This window comes from Trachypithecus francoisi, unplaced genomic scaffold (genome assembly GCF_009764315.1).
Source record: "Trachypithecus francoisi isolate TF-2019V2 unplaced genomic scaffold, Tfra_2.0 Contig01585, whole genome shotgun sequence".
Lineage (NCBI taxonomy): Eukaryota > Metazoa > Chordata > Mammalia > Primates > Cercopithecidae > Trachypithecus > Trachypithecus francoisi.
The window spans coordinates 115,303-124,261 of NW_022681444.1; the positions used below are offsets into that span (position 1 = coordinate 115,303).

An 8,959-nucleotide genomic window follows, 5' to 3' on the forward strand; every position below is an offset into this window, starting at 1 on the left:
ATGGGTGTTCAAAGTAGCAGTGGAAGTTTGCAGGAGCCACCATCTTGGTACCAGCGCTCCACATCTCCAACCCCAGGCTCAGTGGCAAGCAGCGGCCAGGTCCCTAATAAATCACACACCACCATCCAGGAGGCCCAGGGAAGGTGCAATGGATGAGCTTCATAGTCTGAATCCAAGAAGGCAAGAGTTATTGTAAGCTAGATTTATTGGAGTTGTAAGTGGGAACACTAGGAGTACCAGCAGTTGCAGTGTTGGAGCTAAAGCCTCAACAAATAATGAAAGCTCTTATCACAGTTTTGGAAGCTTAGGATCTTTAGGTGACAAAGAATCAGAGAAATGACTGGCAGGCAGCTGAAAGGACTGTGCAAGTGACCGGACTTTATCTGCAGTGGGTTCCCTTGAGAAACCAGAGAAGAAACATCAGAATCATCTAGGGGAAGATATATAAAAGCAGAAAACCAGAATGAAAATTGTCAGGGAAAAAGTACTTGGGGGATGTGGTCACAAAATTAGTGACTATTTTGAATACCAGGGTGAAAATGGCTCAAGTCCAGTAAGAGGCATACCTCCTGCAATCAGTTCTCCTCAAAATTCACATTCACATTCCACTCCTTCCTCATCTCTTTGACCAAATGGCCCTTCTCCTACTGCATTAGCATTTGGGGACCACCCTATCGTACAACCAAAGCAGTTACCCTTTAAAATTATTCAGACTGATCTCACAATCCTGAAATCAGCAGCATTAGAAAGTAATAAAATCCAGGACCTGGAAAAGAAGGAAGGATATATAGATTATTTGCTCAGGGCTAACCGTGATCTCAGATGGCAAATAGATGAACAACAAAAATTACTTGAAAAATACAAAGAACGATTAAATAAGTGCCTATAAATGAGCAAGAAACTTCTTTTGAAAACAGTACACAAGAAAAACTGTCAAACAGAAGAGTATGCAAGATTGATTACATCTCAGGCACTTTACAACAGTTAGACATGGCGTTTCATTTACTGAATAGTGGACAGACGGTTTTGCATTTCAGAATCTTGTGAAGCAACAAGAATGGGTGAATTAGCAAAGGGAAGATATTGAAAGGCAAAGGAAAATTCTAGCCAAACAAAAACCTCCCACAGCTAATAATTCTCAGACCCTCTACCAATACTGAACCAAAACAAAGGAAAAACAAAGCAGTCAATGCAGCAGAAAATGATCCCTTTGTTAGACCAAATTTACCACAACTGTTGACTTTGGCAGAATATCATGAACAGGAAGAAATTTTCAAACTTAGACTAGGACATCTCAGAAAAGAAGAGGCAGAAATCCAAGCAGAACTTGAATGTTTGGAAAGAGTCAGAAGATTTCTCACTTTTATGCTAAGCTTAGCATAATAAACAATGAAGATAATTCACAATTCAAAGATCACTCAATGTTAAAAGAAAGATATTTATTACTTCATCTGCTTGGTAGAGGTGGCTTTAGTGAAGTGTATAAGGTTTTTGACCTTTATGAACAAAGATATACTGCTGGGAAGCTACTTCAGCTTAATAAAAGCTGGAGAGATGAGAAAAAAGAAAACTACTACAAGCATGCTTGCAGTATAGAATACACAAAGAACTGAATCACCCCAGAATAGTTAAACTCTATGATTATTTCTCCTTGGATACAGATATACTTTGTACAGTGTTAGAATACTGTGAAGGCAATGACTTGGATTTCTATCTGAAGCAACACAAGCTAATGTCAGAGAAAGAAACTGAGTCTATTGTAATGCAGATTGTAAATGCACTAAGATATCCCAGTGAGATCAATCCCCCATTACACATTATGACCTTAAGCCAGGAAACATCCTTTTGGTAGATAGAACAGCATGTGGTAAAATCAAAATCACTGATTTTTATCTGTCCAAGATTACAGATGATGATAGCTATGGTATAGCTAGAACTAATCTACCTCCTGAGTGTTACATAGTTGGAAAAGTGGCACCAAAGATTTCCAACAAGGTTAATGTGTGGTCAATTAAAGTCATCTTCTTTTAGCATCTTTATGGTAGAAAGCCATTTGGTCACAATCAATATCAACAAGACATTCTTCAAGAAAATACAATATTAAAAGCCACAGAAGGCCAGTTCCATGTAAAACCAGTTGTAAGCAGTGAACCCGAGGCCTTTATAAGATGCTGCTTAGCATATGGAAAAGAAGATTGATTTGATGTGCACCAGCTGGCAAATGACCCATACCTCCTCCCACACAAAAGTACATCAAATTCTTCAGGAAACCTACAACATGGCTGGGCTGACAGCATCTCCTACACTGCTTTCTTCAAGCATAATTACTTACTGACATTCCTCCAAGCCTGGCATGATGTCTTTGGATTGCTTCCAGATGCACACTTAAGTTTGAGAGCATTTGAGTGGGGTTTTTTTTGTTTTCTTTTTTTTTTTACACAGGACATGGTTAAGAACTGTTTGTGAACTGAAGTTCCTTATAGTGTCATTTCTTTGAGAGTGGATCATGGACAATGAATAAATGCACACTTCTGACTATAACTTTGAGCAGTGAAGGATGACTGCCTGTTATAAAGAAACAGGAATACCATGTTAAGACAGAAGAAAAACATTTTTGTTCTTTTATTTGAAGGAACACTAAATAATCTTTATAATACTTAAATACATTTGGTTGTTACCAGAGTTCTAATATGAAAGGTAGTTTTTCATTATTTAAAAACACATGGAAAAATATGAGACATATTTCTAACACACGAACTACAGTGCCTGGATACATTCTTCATAATTTGGCAGTTAATCTGCTGAAGTCAAAGTAAGAACTGAATGAGAGTGACAGTTGGGTTTTATTGTAATAGAATGTAAGAGTTCTCTTTGGACAAAGTTAGGCTTTGTCATTTGCCTATTCTGACTTTTACCAAGTTGTACCTCGAAATCACATGTCCATTTTCTTTCACTTGTTATATTAAAGGGAGAGCTATTATTTCTAAATTCTTTACACCTTTGACAAAATGAGCTGCTTGTTTTGAAATCAGTTGAATTCACTAAATTGTAACATTGGCAGCGTTTTTAACACGTTAGAATTGATAACAGGTATGTTTCTTTTGTTACCAGGCCTTGTTCATCAAAACAGGTGACAGGATGTAACCAAATGCAGACCAGTTCTATGCAGGATAATGATAAAATCCCTTCTAGCTCTATTGTAAATTGCTGTACAGATTTCAGTTACTAAGTTTCAGCAGCTTATTCTTGTACAAATGTTTAAAATATGGCTTTTCTAATTGGATATTGTATTTTTTAAGTCTTCGTGAAGGTGCTCTTATTGCTGCTAAGTGATGTCACTTCTTTGTGACCCCCTAGAAGGTGCAGGTTATCTGTCATTAGCAGACATTCATTAACAATCACGACATGTAAAAATGATCCATGTTGGACATATTGAGTTCTTTAAATCAGTTACTGGGTTCTAGGGCTGTGGAGCACATAGATACTAGATTTATACATTGTTAATGGTTATTCTACATTTCTAGAAAGTTCTTATCAGCAAGATGATCCCATAAATAAGTTTCTTGTGGTTTCTTCAAATTTGTTAAAATGTGAACACTTTCTAACTGCCTTGTAGGGTAGAAACCAATATTTTTCAGGATGCTGGATTTCACTCCTGTAAGGACTTTTTCTTTATTGTCACATTAACAATGCTGATACTTAATGTAAGTTGTTCATGTTGCAGAAAAAGGAGGTTATTCTTACCATAGATTCTCTTTAATATTGTACAATTAAACTGTATTTCTGATGTTGCAAGCCATTTTGTTTTTTCATTGTACATAGACACATTGTCTCTTTAAAATGCTGCTGAAATTATACAGAATATAGCCAAAACAATAATAAACAATGACAGCTAAAATGTGAAAAAAAAAAAAAGCAATAAAAGACAAAGAAGGACATTATGTGATGATAAAGGGATTCATTCAGCAAGAGGGTAAAAAATCCTAAATACAAATGTACCCAATGTTGAAGCACTCAAATTCACAAAACAAATATTACAAGACCTAAAGAAAGAGATAGATAGCAATAAAATAATAATGGGAGACTTCAGCACCCCACTCACAGCACTAGACAGATCATCAAGACAAAAAATTAACAAAGAAACACTGGATTTAAATTGGACTCTAGACCAAATTTACTTGACATTTAATGAACATCGTACCCAACAACTACGGAATATACATACTTTTGATTACCACATGGAACATTCTCCAAGATAGACCACATATTAGTCCAAAAAACAAGTTTCAGCACATTTTTAAAATGTGAAATCGTATCAAGTATCTTCTCAGACTACAGTGGATAAAAGCTAGACATCAATACCAAGAGGAACTTTGGAAACTATACAAATACATGAAAATTAAACAGCATGCTCCTGAACAATCACTGGGTTAATAAAGAAATTCAGATAGAATTTTAAAATATTTTTGAAACAAATGAAAATCAAAACAACATACCAAAACGTGTTGGGTACAGTAAAAGTGGTGCTAAGAGGGAATTACATAGCATTAAATGACTACAATAAAAAAGTAGAAAGATCACAAATTAACAACCTAACATTGCACCTCAAGGAACTAGAAAAACAAGAACAAACCAAACCCAAAGTTAGCAGAAAAAAAGAAATAATAAAGAGCAAAGTAGAACGAAATGAAACTAGAACCAAAAAAAGATCAACAAAACTAAAAACTATTCAAAAAGATAAAAGAAAATTGATAGACCAATAGCAAGAAAAGAAGGTCCAAATAAACACTCAGAAATAAAAAAGAAACATTACAATTGACATCATAGAAAGCAAAAGATCATCAGAGACTATTATGAAAAACTATACACTTATAACATAGGAAACATAGAGGAAATGGATGAATTCCTGGAAGGATAGAATCTCCTGAGATGAACAAGGAAGAAACAAAACTCCTGAACAGTCCAATAATGAGTCGTGAGATTGGATCAGTAACAAAAAACTTCCTAACAACAACAATAACAAAAAGCCCAGGACCAGGTGAATTCATAGCCAAATCCTACCAAACATACAAAGAAGAACTAATACCAGTCCTCCTGAAACTATTTCAAAAAATTGAGCCTGGACTGCTCCCTAATTCTACAAGACCAGTATCACACTGATGCGAAAACCAGACAAGGACACAAGAGAAAAATGAAACTACAGAGGAATATCCCTGATGAATATATATACAAAATTTCTCAACAAAATACTAGCAGATCAAATCCAAGAGCACATTAAAAAGATAATACACCATGATCAGGTGAGATTTATCGCAGGGATGTAACAGTAGTTCAACATATTCAAATCAATAAATGTGATACATCATCATAAACAGAAATAAAGACCAAAGCCATATGATAGTCTCAATATATGCAGAAAAAGTATTCAGTAAAATTTAGCAACACTTCATGATAAAAATCCTCAACAAATTAGACATCAAAGTAACATACCTCAACATAATAAGGCAATATACAAGAAAAACTCACGGCCAACATCAATGGGGAAAAAGTTGAAATAATTCCCCTTAAGAACTGGAACAAGACAAGGATTCCCACTTTCACCACTCTTATTCAATATAGTACTGTAGGTCTCAGCAAACGCAATCAGGCAAGAGAAAAAATAAAAGGCATTTATATTGGAAGAGAGGTAGTTAGATTTTCTCTTTTTGCTGATGATATGATTTAATATCTAGAAAACCCTAAAGATTCCACCAAAAAGCCTCTTAGATTTGATTAATGAATTCAATAAAGTTTCAGGATATAAAATTAATGTACAGAAATCAGTAGCATTTCTATATACCAATTGTGATCTAGCTGAGGAACAAATAAAGAAGGCAATCCCATTTACAATAGCTACAAAAAATAAATAAAATACCTAGGAATATATTTAACCAAGGAAGTAAAAGATCTCTATAAGTAGAACTACAAAACACTGATAAAAAAAATCATAGATGACACAAACAAATGGAGAAACATTCTATGCTCATGGATTGGAAGAATCAATATTGTGAAAATGACAACACTTCCCAAAGCAATTTACAGACTCAATGCAATCTCTATCAAATTACCAATGTAATTTTTTTAATTAGGGAAAAAAATCCTAAAATGTATATGGAGCCAAAAAAGAACCTGAATAACCGAAGGAATACTAAATAGAAAGAACAAAGTTGAAGGCATCACATTTTCTGACTTCAAATTATATTACAAGACTATAGTGACCAAAACAGCATGGTACTGGTATAAAAATAGACACAAAGATCAATGGAGCAGAACAGAAAACCCAGAAATAAAGCCACGTACAGTCAACCAACTGATCTTTGGCAAAGTTGACAAATATATACACTGAGGAAAGGACACCCTATTCAATAAATGGTGCTGCAAAAATTGGATAGCCATATGCAGACAAATGAAACTGGGCCCGTTGTATCAAAAAGATACCTGCATTCATATGTTTATTGAAGAACTATTCACAATGGCAAGGATATGGAACCCACCTAAGTGTCCATCAGTGGAGGATTGAATAAAGAAAATATGAGATGGATGGATGGATAGATAGATAGATAGATAGATAATGTGTATACACACACACACACACACTGTGGAGTCCTACTCAACCATAATAAAAGAATGAAATCATGTCTTCTGCAGGAACATGGATAGAACTAGAGGTCATTATCCTAAGTGAAATAGCTCAGAAAGTCAAATACCACATGTTCTCACTTATAAGTAGAAGCTAAACAATGGGTACATGTGTATATAAAGATGGAAACAATAGGTATTGGGAACTTCAAAAGGGGGGATGCTGTGGGGTGCAGGTTGAAAAATTACCTATTGGGAGAGGGCGGAGCAAGATGGCCGAATAGGAACAGCTCCAGTCTCCAACTCCCAGCGCGAGTAACACAGAAGACCGGTGATTTCTGCATTTTCAACTGAGGTACTGGGGTCATCTCTCTAGGGAGTGCCGGACAATCGGTGCAGGTCAGCTGCTGCAGCCAGACCAGCATGAGCTGAAGCAGGGCGAGGCATCGCCTCACCTGGAAGCGCAAGGGGGAAGGAAATCCGTTTTCCTAGCCAGGGGAACTGAGACACATAACACCTGGAAAATCGCGTAACTCCCACCCCAATACTGCGCTTTAAGGAAACAGGCACACCAGGAGAATATATCCCACACCTGGCCGGGAGGGTCCCACGCCCACGGAGCCTCCCTCACTGCTAACACAGCCCTCTGTGGCGATCTATCCGCAAGGCAGCAGCGAGGCTGGGGGAGGGGCGCCCGCCATTGCTGAGGCTTAAGTAGGTAAACAAAGCCGCTGGGAAGCTCGAACTGGGTGGAGCTCACAGCAGCTCAAGGAAACCTGCCTGTCTCTGTAGACTCCACCTCTGGGGATAGCCCACAGCTGAGGTCCAATAGGGAAAGCAGCGGGGGCGGTGCAGAGGCGAACGACTCTGTCTGACAGCTTTGGGGAGAGCCGTGGATCTCCCAACGCGGAGGTTGAGATCCGAGAACGGACAGACTGCCTGCTCAGGTGGGTCCCTGACCCCTGAGTAGCCTAGCTGGGAGACATCCCCCACTAGGGGCAGTCTGACACCCCACACCTCACAGGGTGGAGTCATCCCTGAGAGGAAACTTCCAAAGGAAGAATCAGACAGGTACACTCGCTGCTCAGCAATATTCTATCTTCGGCAACCTCTGCTGCTGATACCCAGGCAAACAGGGTCTGGAGTGGACCTCAAGCAATCTCCAACAGACCAACAGACAGTCCTTCTGACTGTCAGACGGAAAACTATCAAACAGGAAGGACACCTATACCAAAACCCCATCAGTACGTCACCATCATCAAAGACCAGAGACAGATAAAACCACAAAGATGGGGAAAAAGCAGGGCAGAAAAGCTGGAAATTCAAAAAATAAGAGCGCATCTCCCCCTGCAAAGGAGCGCAGCCCATCGCCAGCAACGGATCAAAGCTGGTCAGAGAATGACTTTGACGAGATGAGAGAAGAAGGCTTCAGTCCATCAAACTTCTCAGAGCTAAAGGAGGAATTACGTACCCAGCGCAAAGAAACTAAAAATCTTGAAAAAAAAGTGGAAGAATTGACAGCTAGACTAATTAATGCAGAGAAGATCATAAACGAAATGACAGAGATGAAAACCATGACACGAGAAATACATGACAAATGCACAAGCTTCAGTAACCAACTCGATCAACTGGAAGAAAGAGTATCAGCGATTGAGGATCAAATGAATGAAATGAAGCGAGAAGAGAAACCAAAAGAAAAAAGAAGAAAAAGAAATGAACAAAGCCTGCAAGAAGTATGGGATTATGTAAAAAGACCAAATCTACGTCTGATTGGGGTGCCTGAAAGTGAGGGGGAAAATGGAACCAAGTTGGAAAACACTCTTCAGGATATCATCCAGGAGAACTTCCCCAACCTAGTAGGGCAGGCCAACATTCAAATTCAGGAAATACAGAGAACGCCACAAAGATACTCCTCCAGAAGAGCAACTCCAAGACACATAATTGCCAGATTCACCAAAGTTGAAATGAAGGAAAAAATCTTAAGGGCAGCCAGAGAGAAAGGTCGGGTTACCCACAAAGGGAAGCCCATCAGACTAACAGCAGATCTCTCGGCAGAAACTCTACAAGCCAGAAGAGAGTGGGGGCCAATATTCAACGTTCTTAAAGAAAAGAATTTTCAACCCAGAATTTCATATCCAGCCAAAGTAAGTTTCATCAGTGAAGGAGAAATAAAATCCTTTACAGATAAGCAAATGCTTAGAGATTTTGTCACCACCAGGCCTGCCTTACAAGAGACCCTGAAGGAAGCCCTAAACATGGAAAGGAACAACCGGTACCAGCCATTGCAAAAACATGCCAACATGTAAAGACCATCGAGGCTAGGAAGAAACTGCATCAACTA

The 8,959-nt window shown here is 38.3% G+C and overlaps 1 pseudogene; it reads left to right on the forward strand.

Annotated features, from left to right (window-relative positions):
• On the forward strand, positions 1-2,335 carry LOC117070741 (annotated as a pseudogene).
• The last annotated feature ends 6,624 nt before the right edge of the window (positions 2,336-8,959 follow it).